At 43.6% G+C, this 14270-nt stretch overlaps 1 long non-coding RNA gene across 1 annotated transcript in view; it reads right to left on the bottom strand.

Moving 5' to 3' along the window:
* Window positions 1–1432: 1432 nt before the first annotated feature.
* Window positions 1433–14270, bottom strand: part of LOC110260054 (uncharacterized) — a 343554-nt gene continuing 330716 nt past the window's right edge. Inside the window, exons 5-6 of the long non-coding RNA XR_014839814.1 lie at window positions 1773–5819; window positions 1433–1513 (exon numbers count right to left, since the gene is read on the bottom strand). This is a non-coding gene — a long non-coding RNA (uncharacterized LOC110260054). The remainder of the gene's footprint in view (window positions 1514–1772; window positions 5820–14270) is intronic.

A 14270-nucleotide genomic window follows, 5' to 3' on the forward strand; every position in this document is an offset into this window, starting at 1 on the left:
CGGTGACTTTTTTTTTTTTTTAAAGCATTGTAATTTCTGCCAGTTTGCAAGGAGCGTGCACATTTACATAACATAAAGCCATGTGTTATCAATACAGCAAAATGCAGGATACAGCAGCTGGAGCTGGCAAAATTAACTGGACCTAAGGGGGAATTAACTCTTTTAGCCTACACTAACTGTTCCCAGGATCTCTAGAAAGTAGACACTTTGGAGGTTGATGACAGGAACAGATGTTTCCTATGATGCCCACCATTTTTGCAGATGGTTCAGACTAGGTGCAACCAAAATTGAACAGCAAGAAATCAGAAATAATCCCTATGTTTCTATGAGGCACTGATATTTTACAAAACATTTTTCAGTCAGAAACTCAAATCATCCCTGGGATAAATTACATGTAGTCTGGTGGGAGAATTGAGATTCAGAACCATCAGGAAGCTTTCTCAAGTGCAATGGAAACTACTGTCTCATGACTCCAGATTCAGCCTTTCTGCTACACTCCACTTCCTATCAAATAAATTCGTTCTTTTAAAAATTACTATTCAGGGTCTTTGGAAATGCTTGCATGTCAAGGTTTGAACTATGAGCACATTCATTTTATCTGGAAGATGGCTATTGCTTTCTCCCAAATCCTCTCCTATGTACTGAGTCTTAAAGTGGGAACCTTGCAAGAAGGACACGAAGTTAAGTGTTTGCCCACTCCAGGTCAGATCCAACCCCATGACTTGGCAACCGTGTCTCTGGGCTTTCAGCTGAGTCCTCTTTTGAACACAATCTATTCTTTCTCAAGCTTCTTTCTTTTACAACAGGGGTAATCATTAACACCTTATCTAACTCTGAGGTCTGACAAATCACATGATGTAAATAGATAATTAAGTGCAGAGAAATGTTCAAAGAACTAAACTAATGCAAAGCAGTATTCAGATCCCTATTCTGGTCTTTATAATTGGTCCAGTGGATTCTCCCCAGCCATGGTTGGCCCTGTGTCAGCTATGCTGGGGTTCCTGCGGCCCTGATGCTTTGTCCTTCCTTGTCCCTTATCTAGCTGTAGCAACATCAGGAAATTTCTTGAGTTTCACTTTCTAATGAGGTTCCCTGTTAATTTTTTTTTTTTTTTTTTTTTGTCTTTTTGCCTTTTCTAGGGCCGCTCCCACAGCATATGGAGGTTCCTAGGCTAGGGGTCTAATCGGAGCTGTAGCTGCCAGCCTACGCCAGAGCCACAGCAATGTGGGATCGGAGCCGCATCTGTGACCTACACCACAGCTCACAGCAACACCGGATCCTCAACCCACTGTGCAAGTCCAGGGATTGAACCCACAACCTCATGGTTCCTAGTTGGATTCATTAACCACTAAGCCACAATAGGAACTCCAGTTCCCTGTTAATTTTGATGTCTGTAAACTTCTGGGGAGATCTCTTTTAGTCTTGTGATTGATTTTTGCTTAATGTTGTTGTCACCTTAGAAGTTGACTTGTATTTGCATTTCATTCATGTTTTAAAACAAATGCAGGAGTTCCTGTCATGGTGCAGTGGTTAACGAATCCGACTAGGAACCATGAGGTCGTGGGTTCGGTCCCTGCCCTTGCTCAGAGGGTTAACGATCCGGCGTTGCCATGAGCTGTGGTGTAGGTTGCAGACGCGGCTCGGATCCTGCATTGCTGTGGCTCTGGCGTAGGCCTGTGGCTACAGCTCCGATTAGACCCCTAGCCTGGGAACCTCCATATGCCGTGGGAGCGGCCCAAGAAATAGCAAAAAGACAAAAAAAAAAAAAATGCAAATATAGTTCAGCACCCCCCCCCCCACACCAAACTCTTAAGATTTCTGCCTTCTTGTTCTGCCTTAGGATTATCCTGGCTCCAAGAGCAAATCATGACATGAGTGAGGATGTTGAGAAAGACAGAGTTCCACTACAGACTCTTGATTTAAGATATATTCAGTTAAGCATCCTTTGATTTCAGAGAGTCCTCCGAATGTTGGTAGAGTAGCGCAGGAAGAGAATGAGACTTGGAATGTGGAACTCAGAGTTCTCATCCCAGTTTTACCATTTGGTTGCTTTAGATCCACAGGCAAGCCAATTCTCTGTGTGCCTGGTGGATTCGATGGGTTAAGGATCAGCCCAGGCTGCATCCATCTAGGGCTCTACATTGTCCTCAAGTCTTTGGGAGCAGAAATGCTTGACTGGAAATTCTTGACCGGTGTCCATTGCTTCCATATCTATGGGAAACAGGATTTATACGCATATGTACAAATAAGATATTCTCCCTTATGTTTTTGGAAAAGTCTTTGAATAGGGTTCTTCAAGAATTTTGACAAGTCTAGAGGTAGAAGTCGTCTAATTCTGACCCTGGAGGTTTGGAAAGGCTCATCAGGTATATTCTCATTTACTCCTGATTGTTAGCTAGTTATGGAGTGGCAGGCATCTTAATTGTACATTAATGAGGAGTTAATTACATTAACTAGCTAGTGATTATTAGCTTTCAGAGAAAAAGGCTATTTTATTTTAAGTGGTTTTTCTGGCTGAAAAAGAATATACTCTAAGAGAGCTTTAGAGCAGAGCTCTCAATGTCTGCGAGGGTCCCCATCATTTGAACTTTAGGACAGAATGTATCTTTTAGAGCAGGTTACTCAGACAACTTAGGCATTTCCTAAGGAGTTAAAACATGTCAGGGCATTTGAGTGGACACCTGGGGATTCGGAGTCAGGCTTCCTTGTCTTATTAGCTCTTTGATCTTGGACAAGATCCCTGGTTGAGAGTTCTCACTATGTTGTTGTGAAACTTAAATGAGATAAAAGATACGAAAGTGCTTGGAAACCACAAACACACGTGCAATTATTCACTGCTGACTGTACTGATCATGCAAAGCCATCTCCCATTATCCCCCCGAGGATGTTTAAGAAAAGACAATTTCCACACCACCCCAAGAGAGAACTGGCTTAGAGGTAATCCTACAGTAGCTGTAAAGTGCACAGGGCGGGGTTAGGGTTTGTGTGTTTAAATGGTAGAGGAGGTTTCCAAAAAGAAATGACTCATGCTGACTCCTGGGGAGACTTAGGGGAAATGAAGCCTTTTTTTCCAACATTGTTTAGGGGCAGAGAGACCTAGATTCTCTCCTCTGCTGTGACTCTAGGTAAAGTCTTTACACCAAGATGCTTTAGAAGCTTTCCTTGCATTTTCCTCTTTTTCCCATCTCCTCTATGGGAGGACATAGCCCAGATGTACAGAGGATCGGAGATGGGCTGATGATACAATTCCAGGCCGGACAACGAAGCTCTGTCTTCAACTCTGGATCCACATCAGTAGCTTCAAGTCATTCTTACCCTTCCCGAGGCTAAGGCAAAAGGTCATTTCTTCTCCAGAGAGCAGACATTTCAAAACTAGACTATGGAAGGCGTTCCTGTCCCATGAGTCACCATGTACTATGAGGATGGCAAGGCATCGCCTGGATGCCATTGCTACACCTCTGACACTGTCTGCGGACTCTCCTCTCTGTCCTCTTCTCCGTGAACTCTGGTGCCTCTGCCATCTGTAGGGACCAATGGCATCCTCATTGGTGTTTTCACTTATTTCCTCTCTTCCCTCCTTTTCCTTTTTTTGCTTCTTCATAATAGTAATAATGGTTACTAGTATAGTCACCCATTACTCTGATGAGTAAGACCACATTCCTGTGTGAAAGGAACTCACAGATCAGTGTTCGTACAGAGAGGCAACCCCACACATACTGTGGCAGAAGTAGGAAGAGGGACTTCCAAAGGCATCCTTGGCAATCAGGGCAGGAAAGCCTTCAACACATGGGGGAATTTGGCCAGGCAGAGTGGTGAAGGGGATGAGGAATGTGTTGGGAAGGATTTCCTAGTAGAGAAACAGCACATGCAAGGGCCTGAGATGTGGTGATAAAGGTGGGTGATGTCTTGTTTATTTCATCTGTGTCTATGCAGATTCTGTGCCTTTCCTGGGGACAGAGGCAGATGAGGGCTGAAGCTGGGACTGAAGATAGCCAGGTTTTTATGAAAGGACAAGGAAGGCAGAAGTAAGTGCCTTCCTCAAGGAGCTGAGTGTCTCATTATCAAGCCTAGATCCTGAGCTCCAAGACACTTGTTCTCACCAATGGGGCCCATGCGCCATGTCTGAGTTGTGAGTGACAGGTGGAAGAAAGGCCTGAGATGCAAACCACATACCACTTTAGCCAGAGCCCCCTCAGGATTTCCTCTGTGACCCTGAGTGTAGAGAAGTGGCAATTTCCTGGCTTTATGATGCAGTTTTGAAAACCCTCCTAGTGAATGTCATTTGGAATCATTGATTTAACTGCATGGACATTGCCTTTGGCCGTTGGTGATGACAAGGGTTGTTTTAGGGAGGCCTTGGAAGGCTTTGTACTTCCTTTCCCCCAATTTTCCCTCTCTGGCATACAAAGGCTTACATTTTGAGTGGAGAGAGGAAGTATAGGAAACAAGCCTGACAAGAAGTTGATTTGGTGACTGCCTCTCTGGGCTGTGCTCTGCCTGTCGGGGTCCTCGCCTCCACAGCTGACCATGCAGGCTCTCTGGAGCCTCATAAAATGAGAACATGAAGCTTCGTGATCACTAAAGATCTTCTGAGATTTCACATGCTGTTTAAATTTGAGGTATAACTGATGCAATCATCTTCCCAGGGAAACTGGGAGTAGAGAGGGGAAGGCCGTATATATCTGAAGGGGCCAGGAGGATGTGCCTAGTGGGTGAGAATGGAGGAAAACAGGATGACTACCACAAGTGGCTGGCCGTGCTGGGAAAGACCCCTTCTTTTTGGCTGCTCAGCACTGAGCGCCCCACTCCTAGGGAGTCCCATGTCGGGTACAGATGCCCGTGACGTTGTTAAACTCCCCACGTGTTTACATCCTTTGGAGACCACCATTTCCCTGCCTGGATGCACTTCTAGAATTCATCTCTGTAACAGGTTGATCTCCCAGTGTGTGTCCTGCCCAGAAGGAAGAATCTGTGCCAAGCTTTGTCTTTCTCACTTTCCCTCTCAGACGATCCACCTGCTTGGACCTGTGGCAAGTGGGTCCACAAGGCATCTACTCAGATTGGGAAACAGAGGAGGTGTAGTTTGAAGGGAAAGCTCCTCGTTTACATGTGGCAGCAGCAGTTTCATGGTGGAAGCAACGTGTATTTTTATTGTCCACAAATAGCCACCTCAAACTTCAGTATGAGGTCATGTAAAGAGAGAAGGATGAACTCCGTGGACGTCACAACCTTGAGACAAATGGGGACCACACCACTTTACGAATAGTCATCCTCTGGATTAACTAGGAAATTCTTATTAGTGTATCGCTAATGACGTTACCTTTCACACCGTGATGCTCCTTGCCCTGCCCGAAATAGAGAATCAAGTCCCAAAAGAATATTTATTTCAGGAAAACTTCCTGCTTTCAGAGACCAGTCTTGCATCTGCCGACACTTCCCAGGTGAATCCCCTCCCCCTGGCTTCCGTTGACATGCTTGTACCTTATGCAGGAGCAATTTAAGTTGTAAAACCAGTTTGCAAATAAATAAGTACCAGAGATCTGTTTGACAAGAAGGCAAAATAGTGATCAAAGGGTTCAGTTGATTAGAAGGCAAATAGAAAATATTAGAAGAAGAGATGGAAATGAAGGGGGGATACGATGTGTAAGTATATATGATCAAACCCGAAACCAGACATCCCAGAGGCTTCAAGAACACTGACTCATGCCCTCTCGGTGCTGTCGGCAGCCTGGGGGCTGATGAGGGCTGATGGCAGAGGTGTTGCATTTTTCTGCTTACAATGTTCTTTCACGTAGCTTCCCTCCTTGGATCTCAGCAATCTGCAGGGAAAGCAGACCCATTTCCCAGATGAGATTGACAAGAGAGGTGACTTGCCCAAAAAATACAGTCTGTGTCTAATCCGGTCAAGCTAGTTATTACCAGGGAGCTACAGCTAATCGTCTACCTTATTCATCGTGTCCACCTTCCCCACAAGCGATGCCCTTGTTCTGTTGTAACGTAACTGGGGAAGGATCTCACACACCTTTGTGTAGCCGTTCCTGATACCAGACGTCCCCAGCAGTCTCTCTCTGGGAATTACACTCTTGATTTCCTATGCCTTCTCCAAAAAGGCAAACAAAGTTATTCCAAAGATTAATTTCTGAAGGGAAAGGAAAGAAGGTGGGATGGTGGTAAGGTGGATAGAGGCTGTGATGGGCACAGATTACCTGGAATAACATTCAGCACTGAATACAGAGTTGCCCCCAGATAGCTCAGCTTGGCACCCACGGCCCTTCACTTGCCATCTTTATAATCCCACCTTCAAACACAACCTCACATCACATCACATCCTTGGCTGCTTCCCAGATACACCCTTCACTATCTCATCATTTCTCACTAGGACTCTCTCACTCTCAGCAAGAATTAACTTCTCTTTTCTGTGTCTTTCCCTCTCCCCTTCCTTCTTTATTTTGGAACTTTATCTGCTATTCATTGAAAGGACAGCTAGCATTACATATAGTGTGTATTAGTTTTCTGTTGCTGCTATAATATATTTCCATAAACCTAATGGCCTAAAACAATGCAAATTCATCATCTCACAGTTCTGTGGGTGGGTCAGAAGTCTGAAATGGGTCTCATTGGACTAACACTGAGGTTTGAATAAGGCTGTGTTCCTTCTGGAAGCTCTAGGGGAGTCTGTTTCCTTGTCTCTTTTGGCTTTAGAGGCTACCCATCTTCCACGACTCAGGGTCTTCTTCCTCCATGTTCAAAGCCAGCAATGTGAGGACAAGTTCTTCCCATGCTGCCATTCTCTGTCCCCCCTCTTCCACTGGGATCCTCCACTTATAAGGACCCTCAAGGTTTCCACACTGGAAGCAGAACTTTCACCTACTTGTCCACCATCGTAACCTTAGTGAATGAGGGCTCAATATAAACGTCACCTCCCCATGTCACTTTTCCAAATGTCCCCTCCTGGAGTCCCTTCCATACTCTATGCTAAGTTGTCAACTGTTGGGAGGTCTGCCTTGGAGCCTCCCTCCCCAGGGTGAGTGTCACAGCACCCAGAACAGTGTGTGCCCACAACTGTGTTGTACCATCTGCCTGTACAAAGCACGGGGGGCTTCCAGGCTCTAGCATCACTTGAATTCCTTGTTCTACTGCCTTGCAGGCTACAGATCCAAACGCATACTTTAGAGTGCTCATTCCAGCTCTCTCCTCCTCCAAGTCTGATCAGTCTTTATAAATGAGTGAATATTCATGAACTTTTCTAAATATTTTCAGAACCCCTCATCTCCCTGATCCCTCACTAAAAATGACTCCTGAACTCAGAACAAGGAATTCCAAACACAAATGGCCAATACCTCATGGAAATGCCTGGTTGATTCTTCCTTAAAATTCACAGGCTGTATGTACTGTTTGCCAAGATCTCCATTTGGGAGTCCTAGTCTAATGCTAATTTTTGTCTTGAAAACTCTGAAGACAGACCCCAAACGAAAGCAACTATGAAAAATACGCTCCGCTCAATCCCCAACTTCCTTTCTGCTCTTTTTAAAATCAGTTTCTGTTGCCTTATATAAGAAAGAATATACAGACTTTGGAGTCAGAAAGACTTGGGTTCAAATGGCAGGACAGCCACTTCCTAAGTGTATTGTCTAAGGGCAGGTGATGTCACCTTTCTGAGCAGGCCATTGGGCACCGCTCTGCTGGCTGTTCACTGCACAACTTCAGTGGATGCTGTTCACACAGACCACAATGAAAACAGCACCCCCTACAGTTGTGTGCTACAGCAGCCCCATGTGAGCCTCATTCCACTATAGCATGTGGATTTGATCAACGGCCACGTGTGTTGCTTATGGAGGCAGACTGACAATATTGTATTTATGGTGCTTGCTGTATATTATGGTCGCAGTTAAATATCAATACATTTTTATGGTTTGAGCTTGTTCGGGTTCTCATCTACACTGAGCTGAGAATTTTTTATACCACCAGTCACAAGAGGGTACTTTAAGCCCTTCCAGTGTACCCAAACCTATAATTTGGCTCCTGATGGACTGGGATTGATTATTGTTTACGGTTGAGTGTTGTGCTTTCATCTGAGTTGACTCATTAGGCACAGAGAATGAAACAGGTGCTGCTCTGTGGAGTGGCAACACCACACAGCCTCTCTGTCCTGTCACTCTGGCTTGGGCATAAAGGAAGGAATGTTCTAGGGAAAATTACACTGCCTGGGCAATCTTTCCACATCTTGACTCTAAGTACATGGCCTGCCTGTTGAACTCATTCACATGGCAACGAAAGAACTTCATTCCATTTTTGATATGTGCTCAGTGCTGATCTTTTAGGCTGTATGCTTGGCCTGTCCTTGAACCTCCTTTGGGACATGCTGATAAGAAAGCCTGGTGCTCCCTCCATCTGTAGCCCCTGGGGTGTGTCCACAGGGGCTTTCATCCCCTTAACCATTGCCCCTTTCGTCACTCAAACAATCCCCCAGCAGCTTGGCTATCTTTCTTGTTCAGCCTGGAAAGTTCTCTTATGGCAGGAATCAGTCTTTTCTTACCATGTTGGTACATGGGTACCTTCATCAGTCTCCATATCAGAACCCTTTCTGAGTGGGAGGTTGATCACATCTGCCAGTGGGCAACCACACAGTGTTAATTTTACCTTTTAATATCGTTTTTTATTTTCAATGATTTTTATTTTTTCCATTATAGATGGGGTATATACAGAATGGAATATTTCCTTTTAATAGCTTAATTTGGAGGCAGGATAGAAGAAAAGGATATTGGCCATAAGGTTGAAAGATATGAGTTTTTTTAGCCAATTGTCAGCTGTAAGTGAAATGGCTTACATGCTGCCACTTTTTTGAAATAGGCGTTGTGATAAGTCAGTGGATAAAAGCTTGAATGCTCCAAATGCTGTGTTTTCATACAGTTGTTGCTGGGTTATGCCAATCCAATGGGATAATGATTTTAGAGTGGCTGGAGTATGGAATCATGACTTCAAAGTGCTTAACACCGTGCCTGGCACATAGTAGGTGTCCAAGAAAAATTAGTTTTCTTTTTTTTTACCCTCTCTGCCCATGATGCTCCATTGTCACTACTAAGAAATTCAGTGATAGGTCTTACTTCTTGCTTAGCTATCCTCTTGGTGTCCTGTCCAAACTTTTCACTGGATTACCTGTCTGAAAGTAAACTCATGCCAGGAGAACGTCCTTGATTTCTTTATGCTAAAGAGCAGTATGTGTCTAGGTTCAGAAAAGGGAGAGTCAAAGTTTCTTGCAGTTTCTATCACCCAATGTGGTCAAGAAGGCCCTGGGACTATCACTGGCCATTTCACCTCCAAGTGAAAAGAGGAAGCCAGATTTTTGGATGTGAGTGAAACAGAGCATCCATCTCCTGGAATAAGAGAATATACTAGCAAACTTGCTAAATTACAAGTCATGACTCAGATTTTTATGAAAGGGCCTTTGGGAAAGAAGAAATGAGCAGCAAAGAGAGGAGAAATCACACTTTGGGGTGGACGTAGGTGGGGAGTTTTAAATGAAAAGGCAATGGTTGAGAAAGGACTCTTATAATGTTTGTAGGAGATTATGGTGATAAAACACGTAATAAGGAGGGTCTTTTCCTTTCGAAGACAGTGTTCCAAGTAACCGTAGTTAGCATGATCTGCTTTTGCTGTAAACGATGCTCTTTTCTTTCCTTTTTTTAGATCAGTTTTATCTTTCCCTTATGCCCAGTTCTTGGTTATTTACAAAGACAGATTTGACAACAGTTTTGTTGCCCCTCATTTAGGGCTGCCTATTCCTTGCAGAATAATAGAATTCCAGCTTCTCTGAGCCAGAGATGACTCTGGAGACTCCAAACCCCTCCTCCTAAAGGTGAGGAGCCCGTGGTCTAATTAGGTGAAATAACTTGCCCAAGATCATACAACTGGTTAATGATTCTACGTCTTGCCCTTTTCCCTGTGTTGTACCATGTACTACTCAAGTAACCATTTTTCAGTATCATGTGGAATGTTATTAATCCATCTGTGCATTTAATGTGAACTGAGTTTTTTTCCCCCTAAATGTTTATCTGGATCATTGATTACACATTTTGACATTGATCCTGCCCTTTTTTTGTGGCCTTTCATCAAATCTTAAAATGAGAGGACGTATTAAGTTAGATGCTTTAACATCTCACACGATGCGGGGATTCCCTTTATATCATTTCTACTCAGTGCTGACTCTAAGTCACTTTGCTTTTTCTTACTCAATACTATCTGCCTCAACCTGGCTATCCCATCTTTATTTTTGTTTAATTTATTTGAAAACTTAAGTCCATTATTCTTAGACCAGAAACATTTTTCTCAAAAAGCATTTTCTTGGTTTCTCATAAGTTTTCTTGACCCTGTTTTATTGTGTTTGTTGTGACTGTGCCATCAATTGTTCAAGTCTTTAAGAAATTAGAGTTTATTGCAGGAATTGGTGAACTACTTGTAAAAATGAAGTCTCATCTATTTTGCTTTCACTTTCATGATCAGTGACTGTGCATTATGTATTATCTTTTTTTAGTGTCACAACAACCTCATGGAAAAGGCAGTGCAGAGATGTTGCCATGGATGGGATTGAGGGAAGGTTGAAGGAGCCTACTCATTCAGAGTCCACTCAACTGGTAAGAGATTTCAGACTTGTGTGTTGATCTGTATCACTCAAGGTCAGGTTTGTGTTTGACAGCGCAATGTGTGCTCTCCTCATTAGAGCAATGTCTTGCATCTGTGACTGTGTTTGGGTTCTGGAAGGACATTTGGGGAGGGGGATGTGGGATGGTTCCTTGCATTCCTAAAATCAACCTAAGACTGGAATCTCCTCCCCTGCTCCCCTGTATCTTGTTGATAATAGCCATCAGGTAGTGCATGATTTTTTATTTTATACATTGTGTCTATTTTGAGTAGCTCATTTCTGTTCTCTCTCCTGGTGTCCTATCTAACCTATATCTCTTAGAATGGAAGTGTAGCTTTTTCCAGATTGTGCATAGCTTCCCAAATTCATGGCTGCCATCCACGTTTGATTTCCACCCTGGAATCTTGCCTATGAAACGTGTCCAACTGTTCCTAGGTAGTTTCTCAGTTTTAGGCTAATTCCAATCATGTTGAAACAAAACAGAGTTGTGAGACATAAGCTCCGTTTTTCGATTCTGAGAACTGGTATTTTTTTTTTTTCAATTTGGTTCTAGAATTAGAAATGAGTTGAGGAAGGGATGGGTGAGAGTCAGCAGCTCCTGGAAGCTGGCACAGTGGAGGGAACTGAATGGGAAGGAAGAGCAGCCACATCACTTGTCCCTCACATCCTTGTCCCTCAGCATCGTGGTGGTTAAGACAGGTGTACAGGCATTGACCTGCTTCTCTTCCTATACGTCCATGAGATGGCTCATGGGAAGTGCCCCTCCCGGTGCTGGAAACAGGAATCCCTCAGCACGTGGTGATTTTTTCTTTTCTGACAAATGAAATCAGGTATGAAACATGCTGTGTAAACTTCAAAGGTCTCATTACTGTTGTTCGTTGGTTCCTTCTTAGGTGCTTAGAGTTTCACTCCTTCACAGAGGGGCCGCTCCCTTAACTTTTTTGGAACAGGATTAAATCCCACAGGCTGCCTTTGAGCTTCTTGACTGGGTCACACCCAGGTTTTTAAATACAGTTATAATCTCCAGCTAATCACAGTGTCCTTGCTGACAGCTTAGTGCCTCCAAAGGGGTGGGTATAAATCAGCATTCTTACATATCATTTCAGTCTTTCCATTCTTGGATGAAGCAGATAAGCAGTGTGAGAAAGAGTTCTGACTTTCTCACTTGGGGAAGTTTCCTGCAAAACAAGTCCTTCTGGTCTGGGAAGTTTTGCTGTCCCACCTGATGCCTCAGGGGGTAGGCTGGGAACAGGCAACCAGAGTCAGCATAGTATTGAAAAGCTTGAGGCTTGGAATCAGACAGATGGGTTGATGCAAGTCCAAGATTAGCCATTCTACTGCTTTAAAGGAAGTGGTAGGTTGTTTCATCATTTTGAGTCCATTTCCCTCGTCTATAAAAGGGAGACCATATTGCTGGCTCATCACGCTGCTGTGAGATGGAAAGAAATGGGTGTGATGCACTTATCACATAGTAAATGCTAAACTCATGTGTTTTCTTTTTAGGCTTTCTGTATGTGCGCTGATGTCTGCCTCATCAGGGTGCTTTTCCTTCCTGTGCAGAAGAATCTGCCTCTTTCCAGTCCCAGGGAGGGAATATTTCCACTTGAATGGTTTCACAGCCTGCCTAAAAGGCTAGAACGAACATTTTCCTCATATGCTTATTCATTCATTTATTCAACCTATTGACTCTCATCAAGGTCCTCAGATATGAAATGCAGGTTAATTGGAAATTATATTTCATGTTAAAATACTAACCCATCTCTTGTACTGTATTAGCATATAATCACAAGCAATACACGAATTCGATAGTAGAGCTTCTGAGATGTTTTGTGTTTTAGAAACTATATACATCATTCAGATACTTTAATGAGATGTTTGAATGATTATATGCTCATACACCTCAGAAGCTATTTTATTTGAAGGCAATGCATAGGTATATGTATCTTTATCTTTAATCTACATCCTGTTTCTTTGTGAATGATACAGCCATGTCCTATTTCCATTATTGAGACATATCTCTGAAAATATTGTTGTTTACTAAGCAAATAATTCCACATTTATCTTATGTAAGGATTTCAAATTTTCTCAGCCAAAATGGAACACAATTAACTCATCCTATTCTTTTGTTTAACACACATTTATGAAATAGCTACTACTGGGCAGGACTGCAAGAGTTTTCTCCTTTGCCTTCTTGTTCCCAATGAGTTTTCCAAAACAGTCTCCTCAGGCAAAGCTGGAGATTGAATATTGTTGGCACGTTGTGGAGGGAATGCCATAGTAAAAAATAGAGATATTAACTCCTAAAGTAGTTGTTGGCCTAAGGAGGTAGCAGAGCTCCTGATGGGAATTGGGATGAAAGTGGAGGATGATGAGGGTAATGAGAAACGGAGGAAGTGTGTGCAGGGGGTGGGGGGTGGAATGCATATTTGTGTCTTTTCCGTGTTTTTTTTTAATCTTTCTAGGGCCACATTCGAGGCCTATGGAGGTTCCCAGCCTAGGGCTCTGATTGGAGCTGTAGCCGCTGCCGGCCACAGCCATAGCCATACCATATCCGAGCTGCTTCTGCGACCTACGCCACAGCTCACGGCAACACTGGATCCTTTCACCCACTGAGCAAGGCCAGGGATCTCACCTGCATCCTCATGGATGCTAGTCATATTCATTTCCGCTGAGCCCCAGTGGGAACGCCCCTCTTCCACATTTTTATGTTGGACACCACCCCCCACTCCCCCACCCCTCGTGAGGGTCATGAGGTCATGAAGATGAGCTCTCATGACGACATTAGTGCCCTTATAAGAGAAGAACTTAAAGATCTTACTCCACCCCCGCAAACCCCTCTTCATGTAAAGACAGGTCAAGAAGGTGGCCATCTGCAAAGCAGGAAGAAAGTTCTGAGACCTAGCCATGCTCACACCCTGAGCTCAGACTTCCAGCCTCCAGACCTGTGAGATGTTTGTGTATAAGTCGCTCTGTGGTATTTTGTCAGAGCAGAGCCTGGACTGACTGAGACAAGGTAGAAGAGGCAGTTGGGGGAGAAGTGTGTGATTAGGACAGGGTAGATTAAGTGGTACAGATGGATTCAGAGCATGGAGCGCTAACGCCTGCCATAGTTTTTTATTTCAGCAATCAGCTAGCCTTTACTGATTATTACTGTATAGCAGACAGGAAATGCAATATGAAAATATTCTTCCCCTCAAGGAATTTTGTCCACTGGTTGTGCCCAGCCCAGCAGGACCCAAGGCACAGGTCAAGGACTCATCTTATCTGGTGTATCTCTAACGTAGCCTGAGATATACCAGGTTGTCATAGTTTAATGCTATTTGATGCTCAGCTTTTAAACTTACCTCCTCTTGCTCTGATTCTTCATGAGAAAGAAATAGTCTAAAATTTGATTTACCACATAATTCTTCTACAGGGATAAAAAGTACTTTGTTGAAAGATACAGAACAGCTGCTCTCCTGGCTAGTTGTATTTTTCATTGTAAATTAATTACATGACATGGTGTGGGTTCAACCTTGATGGACTGATGGTCTCTTTGCATCAGGGGCTGACCCTGGACAGGTGAGGTAAATGCTTATTAAGGCTATTCAAGACCGAATACTTTTTAATACCTTGGCTGCTCTTTTCCAAG

Source organism: Sus scrofa, chromosome 3 (assembly GCF_054392235.1).
Source record: "Sus scrofa isolate SSC_HxYL_T2T_F1_AM1 chromosome 3, Sscrofa_HxYL_maternal_Yorkshire_Landrace_v2.0, whole genome shotgun sequence".
Classification (NCBI taxonomy): domain Eukaryota; kingdom Metazoa; phylum Chordata; class Mammalia; order Artiodactyla; family Suidae; genus Sus; species Sus scrofa.